The sequence below is a fragment of the Saimiri boliviensis genome, chromosome 20 (genome assembly GCF_048565385.1).
Source record: "Saimiri boliviensis isolate mSaiBol1 chromosome 20, mSaiBol1.pri, whole genome shotgun sequence".
In the NCBI taxonomy this organism is placed as follows: domain Eukaryota; kingdom Metazoa; phylum Chordata; class Mammalia; order Primates; family Cebidae; genus Saimiri; species Saimiri boliviensis.
In genome coordinates this window covers 22,893,113-22,908,887 of record NC_133468.1, presented here as the reverse complement: position 1 = coordinate 22,908,887, position 15,775 = coordinate 22,893,113, and the positions used below count along the sequence as shown (strand labels likewise).

The following is a 15,775-nucleotide window of genomic DNA, read 5'->3' as shown; positions in this document are numbered from 1 at the left end:
TCTGCCCCTCCTCTCAACTGTAGAGAGCTTTATCAGAAAGCCACTCAGCCTGTGATGCATGCCCCTTGCAGCTGGGCATGGCTGTGGGAGACTAATGTTGATACACTCTGTGGGAATCTGAAGGATTTCTACCATAGATGGCAAGGCAGAAGAAGATGGAGCTACTGCTATGTTGAGGAGTAACTATCTCCCCTCTCTAGGCAGGTAAAAAGGGCATGAATACTGGGTACCGGATGCTGAATTCATAGCAGGAATGTTAGCATGGAGTTGTTTTAAAAAAATACACATATGCATCATGGAATACTATGCAGCCATAAAAAACAGTAAGTTTGTGTCCTTTGTAGGGACATGGATGAACCTGGAAACCATCATTCTCAGCAAACTGACACAAGAACAGAAAATCAAACACCACATGTTCTCACTCACAGGTGAGTGTTAAACAATGAGAACACATGGACACAGGGAGGGGAGCATCACACACTGAGGTCTGTGCGGGGAGGAATTAGGGGAGGGACAGTGAGGGGTGGGGAGTTGGGGAGAGATAACATGGGGAGAAATGCCAGATATAGGTGACGGGGAGGAAGGCAGCAAATCACACTGCCATATATGTACCTGTGCAACAATCCTGCATGTTCTTCACATGTACCCCAAAACCTAAAATGCAATAAAAAATATATATATATATATATATATATATATAAAAAATAGAAGTATAATGAAAAAAAAATCCTGCTGGAGGGGGATTCTGCCAGAAGGCAAGTTACTCCAACAGAATAAGCTGTAAGATGTGGCCTTTCAGAAAACAAACAGGCTGAGGAGAGAAGTGGGAAGAATTCACACAAAGGAGAACTTCTGCTTGCATCATGAGAATAGCAGACAGGGTGATCCATCAGGAGAGCCATTGAAGTCACCCCAAAGTGTTCGGAAAATGAAAAGCCAGCTCCACACCCTTGCCAGGCCCAGATCCCAGAGCCATCTCCCAATAGTGCCAGGCAGGTAAGGACTTCCCTTATTCTTTCCACTCACCCATCCCATATCTTCTCATGCTTCCATAGCGAGGAGACCAGAAGCCACTATTTGCAAGCTGAGGAAGGAGAAGTCGGGAAATAAATGAGAAGCTGACCCCACATTTGCTCAGCAGGCAGGAGGCTGGCCCTACCTGAGAAAGGAGAAAATTTAAGTCTCATTACAGTCCAGTTCTGATTACTACAAGGGACTAGGCATCCTAACTTCCAAATGAGACCATGTTCGCTATTTAAGGTGGTAGTAGGGCTTTCTGTGACCCAAGAGTCATGGGCCTGCTGAACTTCCATCTGGGTCACCAAGCATATTTAAAGGACAGAGGGAGACACCTCAGATGGGCATGAAGGGAGTCCTGCCCCTGTCATTTCCCTCCTCTGCTTTGATCTTTCACCTCCTCTGCTCTTCTCTCCAGCATTCTGCTTCTTTTTAATCTTGGCTTCAGTGTCAGTTCTCGACGGCTGCATAGCAAATTACCACAAACGTCATGACTTCAAAAAAACACACATTCACCATTGCACAGTTTCTGTAATCAGGAGTCTAGGCGTGACTTAGCTGCATGCCTCTGGCTCTGAGAACTTTCACAGGACTTTAATCAAGATGTCAGCCTGGATTCCAGTCTCATCTCCGGGTTCCACTGGGGAAGGAGGGGATTTAGGACTCATGTGGTTGTTGGCAGAATTCAATTCCTTGTGGCCTGTTGGACTAAAGCCTCCGTTTCTTGCTGGCTGACAGCTGGAAGCCACCCTCAGTTTCTAGTCTGTTGGGAAAAGGCTGTACTCAGGATCTTGCCGTGTGGACCTCCCAAATATGACTACTTGCTTCATCAAAGCTGCAAGAGTCATTTTCATAAGATAAGTGTTATAATCTTATGTAATGTAATTGCAGAAGTGACTCACATTGGAGTCATATTGCCATATCCTATTTGGTTTGAGGCAGGTCCCAGATCTCACCCACATTCAAGGGGAAGGAATGACTACACAGGGCATGAATACCAGAGGCTAGGATGATGGGGGGCCATCTTCAAGTTGGTCTGCCATAACTTCTATTCTTTAATCCATGTGTATCTCTAGCCTGGGGACAGGGATGGGAGAAATTCCCAAAACATCTTCAGAGTAAATGTCTATTAAACAAATATACTGCTCTAGTGTTGAGATAAAACAACTCATGGAGGGCAAGCCCAGTGAATTATTATGAGGGAAAGGGCCTGCCCCTTAGTTCAGTGTACCCCAAATCTTCTGCAGTGTCAGTTTAGAGTGTGCCACCTAGAAGGAAAGGGGTTTGGGCCCCAGGCAAGGGAAAGGCTGAGGAGATGAAAAAAATCCATTCCATCACACTGACTTATATGAAGCACATGCTAGATGCCAGGCCTGTCTATGCCCTTTATATGGATATGCATTATTCAAATAGTCCTGACAACAGCCTCATCTGAAGGTATTCTTTTTCGCTTCATATTACAAATTAAAAAAAAAAAATCAATGAAGGTTTTGAAGGTCTCAGTGTCTTGCCCAGGGAAAGCGGAGGAGCCAGAAGTGGAAAAGTGTTTGTCTGCCCCAAACCTGGAGCTTGTCACCATCTTAAAGAAAATGTGGGCACCTAGACAGTGGAGGCAACGTACAAATGGCACTTTATTTGGAATCATAAGACCTAGGTTCAATTATGACTCAGTCGCCTCTAAGCTGTATGTCTTCAGGCTTCGTACTCGGCCTCCTTGGGCCTCACTCTTTCATCTGTACAATGAAAACTATAAATTATTTTTGTTCCTTATGTGCAAAAAATGTACCTTGACCCTTATCTCCCACCATGCACAGAAAATGAACTTAAAATGGATCATAGGCTTAATTGAAAGAAACAAAGCCTATGAAATTTAAGTTAGGCAAAGATTTCTTAGATGTGCTATCAAAAACAAATCTATAAAAGAAAAAAAGTAATAAATTGGACTTCAGAGAAGTTAAGAATTTTTTCTTTTCAAAAGACACCATTAAGAAAATGAAAAGACAGTGCCATTGTTTGGAAAACTATTGCAAGATATACATCTGATTAAGGACTTACATCCAGATTATATATTGACCTCTTATAGCTTAGTTATATGGCAGACAACCCAATAAAAAGTGGGAAAATATTTGAATGGATTCATTACCAAAAAAAGATATTGAAATAGAAAATAAAAACATAAACAGATGTTTAACATCATTTATCATTAGGGAAATGCAAATTAAAACATCAGTGAGACCAGGCACAGTGGCTCAAACCTGTAATCCCAGCACTTTGGGAGGCTGAAGTGGGTAGAACTCCTGAGCTCAGGAGTTTGAGAACAACCTGGGAAACATGGTAAAAGCCCATCTCTATAAAAAAATATAGGAAACAGCCAGGTGCGGTGACTCACGCCTATAATCCCAGCACTTTGGGAGGCTGAGGCAGGAGGATCATGAGGTCAGGAGATCGAGACCATCCTGGCCAACATGGTGGTGAACCCCCATCTCTACTAAAAATGCAAATATTAGCTGGGCATGGTAACATGTGCCTGCAGTCCTAGCTACTCAGGTGGCTGAGGCAGGAGAATCACTTGAACCAGGGAGTCAGAGGTTTTAGTGAGCCGAGATCTTGCCACTGCATTTCAGCCTGGTGACAGAGTGAGACTTCATTGCAAGAAAAAAAAATACAAAAGAATAAGCCGGGTGTGGTGGTGTGCACCTGGCTTGTGGTTCCAACTACTCAGGAAGCTGAGGCAGTAGAATTGCTTGAGCCTGGGAGGTGGAGGCTGTAGTAAGCTGAGATCACATGATTGCACTCCGGCCTTGGCAACAGGAGTAAACCCTGTCTCAAAAAAAGACAAAAATTAATGAGATACCACCGTATGCCTACTATGCCATATATTAATTATATTTTTAAATCCTTACCAAGACCCTTTAAATAGGGCTCTTGTTATTCCCATTTCACAGGTAAGAATACTTGCTCCCTTAGGTAGGTACTCAAGGTCACAGAGCTAAGGGGCAAGACAGCAAGCTTCAACTCAGGCAGTCTGATTGTAAAGCTCATGTACTCACTGTGACCTTATTAAGCCATTCAATGTCAGCTTCAAGAGGGCAAGGACTGGTAAGTCTTGTGCACTGCTGTGGCTCCAACGCCTAACACATAGTAGACACTTGATATTTGTTGAATGAAAGCCGGCCAGTGCACAGTGGGGCTCGGTTAGCACTTTTTCCTACCATCACAGAAGCTTTGTATATGAATGAATTATACCCGCTTATAATTTAGGATGCCCTTTTATGATATCTTTTATTAGATCTTGGAACACTCTACAACTAGTTTCAGGTAGAACTTCTCTACATGCCTCTTCTCCCTTACTTCTCCTTTCTCATTTGCTCCTCTCTCTTCTTTTTCTTTCTCCAGTGGCTGGTGTGGCTTTGCCTCACTTTGGAGAGGATACATGGTGATGCTGACCTCCAGGGCCAGCTGCTTGGCTTGGCAAGACAGTGTCCTCAGAGACTGTGCATGCAGACCCTCAGCCAGCCTGTCCTGCCCCTAGGTCCATGTTCTGTCTTTAGCCAGGCTTTGTGGGCCTCACTTCCCAGCACTACAAGGAAAGCTGACTGGCCTATTTCCTCCTGACTCAAGGAAGCTTTGCTTACTCAGGATTATCTAGTGCATACAAAATGCTCCTTTTTATTTTTATTTATTTTTTTTAGAGACGGGGTCTAACAATATTGCCCAGGCTGGACTGGAACTCCTGGGCTCAAGCAATCCTTCTGCCTGGACCTTGCAAGTAGCTGGGACTACAGGTATGTGCCACTGTACCAGGATAATGCTCCTTTCTAAGATACAAACCAGAAAAGTCTAAGAATAGTGCCTGTGGAGAAGGGAGGCAGCAGGAATCCTGGACTGGAAGGTCCAGGCATCATGCAGCTAACTGAGACCCACCTTCCTCAAGCTGGAGGATAGAAGAGGCAGGACAACAAAGTTTGCTTCCTCTCCCGCTAAGAAGGGAGGATGCGGGTTAAAGTGGATTTGCTTTCGACTCTTGAATCAACATTAAGCCCGCCTTGTCTGCCAGGCCATATGGTTTGCAGAGGCAGATTTGGACTGGGTTTTGGCAGATGGAGGGAGCTATGCTGAAAATGACAGAGTCTAGCAACTGCGGAGGTATGGGGGCTGGCAGGCAAGAACCTCAGGAGGAGGCGGGTTGGGAGCAGGAGGAAAACAAGAAGCAGGAGACAAAGCAAAAAGAAATCATTTTCCAATAGAGAAAAAGGGAAGAAGCATTATTTGTCTTGGAGAGTAGCAAGGACCACTGACTAAGGATGTGTGTGCAGTGCTACACAATGTTTTCCCACATCTTTTATTTTGCCACATTTGTGTGCTACCTATACTATATTCAGTTAATATTTTTTCTTTATACTGACTTTTGAAAACTGTAAATAACTTTAAAAGGAATGTTTTACCACTGTCACATGTGAAAAGTTTGTCATAATTGGATGGTAATCCTAAGCATAAATTTAAAAATCTTGTGCTGATATTAAATTCTAACCAAATACTACAACCTACTAAAGACTGGACTTTCATCTACTCTTTCTTTAAAGAAAAATAGAGTATTGAAGACATAATATCATCCAATTCAGTGTTTTTCTTTGATATTTTCAGAAAGTTTGAAAAAGAATGTGATTTGATTGATTTTGGAGATAGTTGGAAAACAGTGGATAGGAAACAGTACTAACATGCAGCTCTCACTTGGATGGACAGAACAGCATGTGGAGACTCACATTGTGAACTTTTGTTCCAAGAATCACCACAGGAAACATACTAGGAAAACTAAAAGCATTGACAGACCCTTTGAAAGAAGCGGCCTGCTACTACAAACTTCACAAGACAGCCATAAAACTGTGAATTCCCAAAGTGTGTTGGGGAAAGATCTGCCTCCATACACACATCTCCACTGGGGAACCTGAAAATCCAGATCATGGGAGAAGGATTTAACCTAACATAGCACTGACATGGATTTAGGGAGTTGAACAAAATATAATAGTATAAGAAGCAGTGGGAAGAGCCCTCTAGGTACTCCTGGCCTCCAGCTTGAGCCCAGGGAAGCTATTTCTGGCCTTACCTCACAGGGTTTCTTATGGAAGGCAGCCAGTGGAATTGGGGAGGAGCCACAGAGAAGCTCCTATCTGAACTCTGTAATAATTTCGATTGAACATTAATTTTCCTGAGCAGGATCTGGGGGATGAGGGTTGGAGTGTGAACGGGAAGTGCTTACACAAGTGCAGAAGTGCAGCTGACTGTGTGGGCAGGCAGGGAAAGGCAAAACCTGAGAGCCCTACTTACTTTCTCATCAGGGAAACTCATAGCCTGGGGCAAGATCTCAGCCCTGCTCACTGGTTGCCTGGATATAAACTCTGTGCTGTTGGTGGGGCACAGTGGGAGTGAGATTGGCTGTGTGAGAGCTGGGTGAGGTCTGTCCCTTCCAGTTTTCCTCCACTTTCCTGGTGACCTGCATTACACAGCAGAGATAGCCATAATCCCCTTGGGAACATAATTTCATTGGCCTGAGAACCACCTCTCCATCCCCTACAGTGGTCATAGCAAGCCCCACCCATGGAGTATCTGAGCTCAGACACTATTAACCCTGGCCCCACCCGATGGTCTTTCTCTACCCACTCTACTAGCTGAAGACATAAATTCATGGGGGTTCTATGGCCCCACCCATTGCCTGAGAAACCCGAATACTTATCCAGGAGTCTTAGGGCAAGCTTGTATCCCCTCTACACTACCACAGATGATGTTTTTTGAAAGCCCTACTTTTTGGCTGAAGCTCAACCAACTCAAGACACGACAGCAACTCACAACAGAACAACCCTCCTCCAGGAAAAGGAGAAAACAATAGCTAACTTCACTGCCTGCAATACCCTGGCTAACCAGAGGTCCTGAGCCTGTCTATGTGACAACTTCACTGCAAGCATAAGCAGCATTTCAGAAAACTGGTGTACTAAACAAAACTACAGCCAAGGACTTCCACAGTCTACTTCACTCTCCTGTCACCTCCACCAGAGAAGGTTCTGGAATCCATGGCTGAGAGACCTGAAGACAGATCACATCATAGGACTTCCTGCAGACATTCTTGAGCACCAACCCAAAACTTGGTAGCCTGGCTGGGTGGCTACATCCAGAAGGACAATAACAATCACTGCAGTCTAGCCCTCAGGAAGATTCATCCCTAGGGGATCACCCATGGGACAAGAGAATCTGAATAGCAGCCTTGAGTTCCAGATCTTTCCACTGAAACAATCTACCCAAATGAAAAGGAACCAGGAAAGTAATTCTGTTAATATGGCAAAATAAGGTTCTATAACACCCCCTAGAAATCACACTGGCTATCCAGCAATGGAACCAAACCAAGAAGAAATCTCTGAATTGCCAGATTAAGAATTCTTAATTCTTAACAAATCAAACAAAGAAACTCCAACTTTCTATGACCAAGTTAAATAATTTGTAACTCTATTTCAGCTAAGACAGAAAATACCCTCTTCATTTGTAGACCATATTATAGGCCACAAAACAAGTCTCAATTGTTAAGCATAATAATCAACCTTCCGAATTCTTTAAAGCTTCTGATTATTAAGTTTTCTCCATCTTATCAAAAAGGTACCAGAGAAAGGTGAAAACAACTTAAGCAAATCTTTGAAAAATACAGACTATGGAGGAAAAAACCTCCAGAGAAATAGATCTTATAAAGAAAAGACAATCAAAATTTCTGGAAATGAAAGGCCCACTTAAAGAAATGCAAAATACACTGGAAAGTTTCAAAAATAAAATCAAACAAGTAGAAAAAAGAACTTCAAAGCTTGAAGACAAGACTTTTGAATTAACCCAATCTGACAAAGGCAAAGAAAAATAAAATAAAATGAACAAAGTCTCCAAGAAATTTGGGAGAATGTTAAATGACCAAACATAAGAATAATTGGTGTTCCTGAGGAAAAAGAGAAATCTGAAAGTTTGGAAAACTTATTTGAGCAAATAATAGAGAAAAACTTCCCTGGTTTTGCTAGAGATCTAGCATCCAAACACAAGAAGCTAAAAGAACACCTGGGAAATTCATTGCAGAAAGATAATCACCCAGGCACATAGTCATCAGGTTATCTAAAGTCAAGAGGAAGGAAAGAATCTTAAGAGCTGTAAGGCTCTATAAAGGAAAATCAATCAGAGTAACAGCAGATTTCTCAGCAGAAGCCGTGCAAGCCAGAAAGGATTGGGGTCCTATCTTTAGCCTCCTTAAACAAATCAATTATCAGCCAATAATTTTTCAGCCAGTGTAACTAAGCTTAATAAATGGAGAGATAAAGTTTTTTCAGACAAACAAATGCTGAGAGAATTCACCACTACTAAGCCAGTACTACAAGAAATGCTAAAAGGAATTCTAAATCATGAAACAGAGCCTCAAAATACACTAAAATAGAGCATCCTTAAAGCATAAATCTCACATAGCTCATAAGACAATAACACAATAGAAAAAGAAAGGTATTCAGGCAACAACTAGTATGATGTATAGAACAGCACCTCACATCTCAATATTAATGTTGAATGTAAATGGCCTCAATGCTCCCCTTAAAAGATACCAAATGACAAAATGGATAAAAATCCACCAAAAGTATCTGCTGTCTTCAAGAGACTCACATAACACATAAAGACTTACATAAATTTAAGATAAAGGATTCGAAAAAGAAATTTCATGCAAATGGAAACCAAAAGTGAGCAGGAGTAGCTATTCTTATATTAGACAAAACATTCTTTAAAGCAACAACAATTAAAAGAGACAAAGAGGGACATTATATAATGACAAAAGGATGAGTCCAACAGGAAAATATCACAATCTTAAATATACATGCATCTAACACTGGAGCTCCCAAATTTATAAAACAATTACTTCGAGACCTAATAAATGAGATAGCAACATAGAAATAGTAGGGGACTTCAGTACTTCACTGACAGCACTAGATAGGTCATCAAGACAGAAAGTAAACAAAAAAAAAAATGGACTTAAACTATACCCTAGAACAAATGGACTTAACAGATATTTACAGAACATTCTACCTAACAACTACAGAAAATACATCCTTTTCATCAGCACATGGAAATTCTCTGAGATAGACTATATTACAGGCCACAAAACAAATCTCAATAAATTTAAGAAAAATTGAAATTACATCAATTATTCTCTCAGACCACAGTGAAACAAAGATGAAAACTCCAAATGGAACCCTCAAAACCATAAAAATATATCGAAATTATACTCTACTCCTGAATGATCTTTAGGTCAATAATGGAATTGAGATGGAAATTTTAAAATTCTTTGAATTTAAGGCAAGAACATAGGGTCTCAGGGCAGGGAACTCAAGGACTTCCCAGAACTAAATCAGACAAAGAAACCCCAACTTTCTATGACCAAGTAAATAACTTGTAATTTTATTTCAGCTAAGACAGGAAACATCTTCTTCATTTGTATAGGGTGTACACCAACTAAACAACTTTGTAAACTCACTTCATCCTCTTCATTTGCATAGAGTATACACCAACTAAATAACTTTCTAACTTCACTTCAGCCTCTTCATTTATATAGGACATACACCAAGTAAACAATGGGAAACTTCTAGAGGGTATTTAAACCCTAGAAAATTCTGTAACCCAGCTCTTTAGCTGCTTGCTCAGGCCCACTCCCACCCTGTGAGTGTACTTTTATTTTTAATAAATATCTGCTTTTGTTGCTTCATTCTTTCCTTGCTTTGTTTGTGCATTTTGTCCTATTCTTTGTCCAAAATGCCAAGAACCTGGACACCCTCCACCAGTAAGAAACTGAATAATAATAGTGACACCACCTATCAAAACCTCTGGGATACAGCAAAAGTGGTACTAAGAGAAAACTTCATAACATTAAATACCTACATCAAAAAATCTGAAAGAGCACAAATAAGCAGTCTAAAGTTACACCTCAAGGAACTAGAGAAACGAGAACAAACCAAACCCAAACCCAGCAGAAGAAAAGAAACAGCAAAGATCAGAGCAGAACTCAATGGAATTGAAACAAACAAATTAACAACAACAACAAAAAATACAAAAGATAAATGAAACAAAAAAGCTGGTTGTTTGAAAAGATAAATAAAATTGGTAGATTATTAGTTAGATTAACCAAGAAGAAGGAAGATCCAAATAAGCTCATTTAGAAATGAAATGGTAGATATTGCAACCAATACCACTGAAATACAAAAGATCATTCAAGGATACTATAAACACCCTTATGCACACAAACTAGAAAATCTAGAGGAGATGGATACATTCCTGGAAATACACAACCTTCCTAGATTAAACCAGGAAGAAATAGAGACTCTGAACAGACCAATAACAGAAATTATATTTAAATGTCAACCAAAAAAAAGTCCAGGACCAGATGGATTCATAGCTAAATTATATCAGACATTTAAAGAAGAATTGGTATAAATCCTACAGAAACTATTTCAAAACTTAGAAAAAGAAGAAAGCCTCCCTATAAAGCCAGTATTACCCTAATACCAAAACCAGGAAAGGACATAACAAAAAAAGAAAACTACCGAACAATATCCCTGATGAATATAGATGAAAGAAATCCTCAACAAAATACTAGATAACTGAATGCAGCAGTATATCAAAAAGATAATATGCCATGATCAAGTGAGTATCATACCAGAAACACAGGCTTGGCTTAACATACACAAGTCAATAAATACCACATAAACAGAAGTGAAAACAAAAATTATATGCTCATCTCAAGAGGTACAGAAAAAAACATTTAACAAAATCCAGCATCACTTTATGATTAAAATTCTTAGCAAAATCAGCATAGAAAGGACATAGCTTAAGATAATAAAATCCATGCATGACAAAGCCACAGCCAACATTCTGCTGAATGGAGAAAAGCATGAAGCATTCTCCCTGAGAACCGAAATAAGACAAGGACCCCCACTTTCACCACTTCTATTCAACATCGTACTGGAAGTTCTAGCCAGAGCAACCAGACAAGGGAAAGAAAGAAAGGGCATTCAAGTCAGTAAAGAAGTCAAATTGTCACTGTTTGCCAATCATATGATTGTATATCTAGCAAACCCTAAAGACTCATCCAAAAAGCTCCTAGATCTGATAAATGAATTCAGTAAAGTTTAGGGATACAAAATCAATGTACACAAATTAGTAGCACTACAATACACCAACAGTGCCAGGCTGAGAATTAAATCAAGAACTCAATTCCTTTTATAACAGCTGTAAAAAAAAATTAAAAATAAAATAAAATACTTACGAATGTATCTAACCAAGGAGGTGACAGATCTCTGCAAGGAAAACTACAAAACACTGCTGAAATAAATTGACAGCACAAACAAATGGAAACACATCCCATGCTCACGGATGGGTAGAATCAATATTGTGAAAATGACCACAATGCCAAAAGCCATCTATAAATTCAACTCAATTCCCATCAAAATACCATCATCATTCTTCAAAGAATTAGAGAGAAAAAAATCTTAAAATTCATGTGAACAAAAAAGGAGCCCACATAGCCAAAGTGAGACTAAGTAAGCAAAAGGAACAAATCTGGAGGCAACTTCAAACTATACACAAGGCTGTAGTTACCAAACTGTAGCATGGTGCAGGTATAAAAACAGGCAGAACAGAAACGGAAACCTAGAAATAAAGCCAAATACTTAGCCAAGCACAGTGGTTCATGCCTGTAATCCCAGCACTTTCGGAGGCCGAGGTGGACAGATCACTTGAGGTTCAAGACCAGCCTAGCCAACGTGGTGAAACCCTGTCTCTACTAAAAATAAAAAAAAAATTAGCTGGGAGTGATGATGAATGCCTGTAGTCTCAGCTACTTGGGAGGCTGAGACAGGAGAATTACTTGAACTGGGAGGTGGAGGCTGCAGTGAGCTGAGATCACACCACTGCACTCCAACCTAGGCAACAGAGCGAAACTCCATCTCAAAGAAAAAAAAAGCCAAATACTTATATCGAACTGATCTTCAACAAAGCAAACAAAAACATAAAGTGGAGAAAGGATGCCCTATTCAACAAAATGATGCTGAAATAATTGGCAAGCTCCATATAGAAAAATAAACCTGGATTGTCATCTCTTACCTTATACAAAAATCAACTCAAGATAGATCAAAGACTTAAGTCTAAGACCTGAAACCATAAAAATTCTGGACCCTAACATCAAACAAACAAACAAACAAACAAAAACCCTTCTATACATTGACTTAGGCAAAGATATTATGACCAAGAACCTAAAAGAAAATGCAAAAAAAAAAAAAAAGATAAATAGATGGGGTTAATTAAACTGAAAAGCTTTTGCACATCAAAATAAATAATCAGCAGAGCACACAGACAGCTTACAGAATGGGAGAAAATATTTTTAACCTATGCATCCAACAAAGGACTAATATTTAGAATCTACCAGGAACTCAAACAAATCAACAAGAAAAAAATCAAATAATCTCATCAAAAAGTGGGCTAAGGACATGAGTAGACAATTCTCAAAAGAAGATACACAAATGGCCAACAAACATATGAAAAAATGCTCATCACCCCCAATTATCAGGAAAATGCAAATCAAAACCACAATGTGATACCACCTTACTCCTACAAGAAGGGCCATAATTAAAAAAAAAAAAAAAAGATGTTGGCATGGATGCTGTGAAAAGGGAACACTTTTACACTATTGGTGGGAAAGCAAACTAGTACAATCACCATGGAAAACAGCATAGAGAGTCCTTAAATAACTAAAAGTAGATCTACCATTTGATCCAGCAATACCACTACTGGGTATCCACTCAGAGGAAAATAAGTCATTATATGAAAAAGACACTTGTACGTACATATTTATAGAAGCACAATCACAATTGCAAAAATATGGAACCAGCATAAGTGCCCATCAACCAACGAGTGAATAAATAAAATGTGATACATACGTATACCATGGAATATTACTCAGCCATAAAAAGTAAAAAAATAATGGCATTTGCAGCAACCTGGATGGTGCTGGAGATTATTATCCTAAGTGAAGTAACTGAGGAATGAAAAACCAAACATCGTATGTTCTCACTTATAAGTGGGAGCTAAGCTATGAGAACACAAAGGCATAAGAATGGTATAATGGACTCTGGGGACTCAAAAAGGAAGGTTGGGAGGTGGGTAAAGGACATACGACTACACATTGGGTGCAGTGTACACTGCTCGGGTGATGGGTGCAAAAACATCTCAGAAATCACCACTAAAGAAATTATCCAAGTAACCAAATACCACCTGTTCCCTTAAAACTATTGAAATAATAAAAATAAGGATGATTTTTCTCACTGCATGAGTCAGTGCCATTTAATGCAGCCATATATCAATGATGCAAGTTTTACTAGAACACTTTGGAAAACCTGGGGAGTGAGAGAGAAAAAACATAGCCCTAGGCATTAAAAGATGGGGCTTCTAGTTCTCTACCACCATCATTGGGTCATCTTTGATATGTTTCCTTATAATTAGTCTCAATTTTCTCATCTGTTGTAATGCATGGAGTTAAACTTCCCAAGAAATAGTATTTGGTTTTATCTTTTGGAGTTAAGAACAATTCCGAAGTTTGATCCAAGTTCAGTGGGAAAGAACGCCATGATAGATGGTGATGTCTGCTATGGGTGCAGAGCTGAAAGTGGTGAGATGCATGTTAGTTATCTGCCATTCTTAGATTAGAAAATCTCTAGGAGCCCCCACCCCAATTCTGACAGCCTGTGATTGTATAATTTACATAATCATCCAAGACCATGTTTGGCTTGCTTATTTGCTTGTGACTGATGGCAAAGTATGAAACAAGACGCTTTTGGTAAGTGCCAGGCCAACAAGTCAGTTCTGTTCAACAAACACTCATCTAGCACTGCATTATGCCAGGCGCTGAGCTGGGAATGCAAAGATGAATGGTAAGACTTAGTCCCTGTCTTAGAGGAGCTTGCAGATCTAAGCAGTGTGTGCAGGGGAGTTGATGACAGAAACCTAAACAGATGTCACTCAAGTTTCAATATGATGTAGTAAGTACTATGCTAGAGGTACATGTAGAGTCCTGGAGGACCTCAGGGCACACGAAGTCAAAGGATTCCTAGAATCACATCCTGACCTGAGGGATTATGAAGTTATCATTCTGGAAGTTGTCAGAGGTTCATAGGAGCTCACTGTTTTAGGTTGAATTGTGTTCTTCAACAACTTATGCTGAAATCCTAATTCCCACGACATGTGAATGCAACCTCATTTGGAAATAGGATCTTTGCAACCCCTATTAGGGGTTGAATTGTGTCCCCCTCACTGTCTGTCCCCACAAAAGATATAGAGTGTTAACCTCCGATAACTTAGAATGTGACTCCATTTGAAGATAAGGTTTTTACAGTGGTAAGTAGAGTAATAAAGTTAAAATCATGTCATCAGGGTAGGCTGTAAATTGATATGACTGGTGTCCTTATAAAAAGAAGAAATTTGGACACAGAGACAGACATGCACATAGGAAAGATGATATAAAGAGATGAGGAAGATGACAGCCATCCATAAACCAAGGAGTGAGCCTGAAACCTTTCTTTCACAGCCCTTGGGAGGAACCAACCCTGCTGATGGCTTGATTTTGGATTTCTAGTCTCCAGAACTTCAAGGCAATAATTTTTTGTTGATTGAATCACCCACTTAGTGGTATTTTGTTATGGCAGGCCTAGCAAACTAATAAACAGATGTAATTAAGTCAAAATGAGGTCATATTGAATTACCGTAGGCCCTAATCCAGTGACTTATGTCTTTATAAGAGAAGAAAATTTGGACACACAGAGACACGTAGGGAAGAATGCCATGAAATAATGGAGGCAGAGGTTGGGACGATACTTCTACAGGACAAGGAATGCCCAGCACTGCCAGCAGCCACCAAAAGGTAAGAGACAGGCACTAACCAGACTGTCCCTTAAACACATTAGAAGAAACCAATCTTGCCAATCCCTTGATTTCAGACTTGTAGCCTCTAGAACCATGAGGGAATAATACAAATTTTAAGGCACCCCCTTTATGGTTATTTATTATGGCAGCCCTAGGAAATGAGTGCACTGACCCTATCTGTAACTTGCCCTCTCCTTCCACCCCATTCCACCATGAATACCCTCTTATTCCTCTTCTTTGGGAAATCTGCTCACAAAATAGATCATACAGGTTACCAAAATGAACACCATGTTTATCAGATGAAAAGGTGAGAAGCCTGTAACTTTACAATATTGGCCTGTGGTTTTCCCATGGTATTTTCCATAGCCACAACCTTCCTCCCCTTTGTGCCACATTTGGACAGGTGGGTGCCAGTTCTCATTGCTTTGGAAGAATGGACAAGTCAGGTCTTGGTTCTGAGTCTACCGAGTAAAGTTGAAGAGGTCTTATGATAGGAAGAGAAGACAAAGCAGTAACCTGTGTGGGCAAATAGCCAGAGGTTAATGAGGACAGGGCCCACTCAGTGCATGTCACCTGAGTGCCACGCTATGGCACCAAGATCAGCCCTCTTCAGCCTATTCTAGTTAGTACAGGACCACTGAAGCTCTTATCAATCCAGAGAGATGGAAGTGAAAGAGAAACTGGCTTGACTGATATTGCTTCTATCGCTGGCAGAATGGAGGGTGAGAAGAGGGGCTAAGAATACAAATGAGTTCAGTGTAGAGAGCCAAGAGGGGCATTTTTTTAGCTC

The 15,775-nt window shown here is 40.2% G+C and overlaps 1 long non-coding RNA gene across 2 annotated transcripts in view; it reads left to right on the top strand.

Annotated features, from left to right (window-relative positions):
- The first annotated feature begins 349 nt into the window (after window positions 1–349).
- The window catches only part of LOC141582470 (uncharacterized), a 34,964-nt gene continuing 19,538 nt past the window's right edge, over window positions 350–15,775 (top strand). The window contains exons 1-4 of one of the 2 annotated variants that reach the window (XR_012515323.1): window positions 350–428; window positions 800–996; window positions 4,710–4,802; window positions 14,862–14,983. This is a non-coding gene — a long non-coding RNA (uncharacterized LOC141582470). The remainder of the gene's footprint in view (window positions 429–799; window positions 997–4,709; window positions 4,803–14,861; window positions 14,984–15,775) is intronic. The other variant, XR_012515324.1, reaches the window with a different exon arrangement.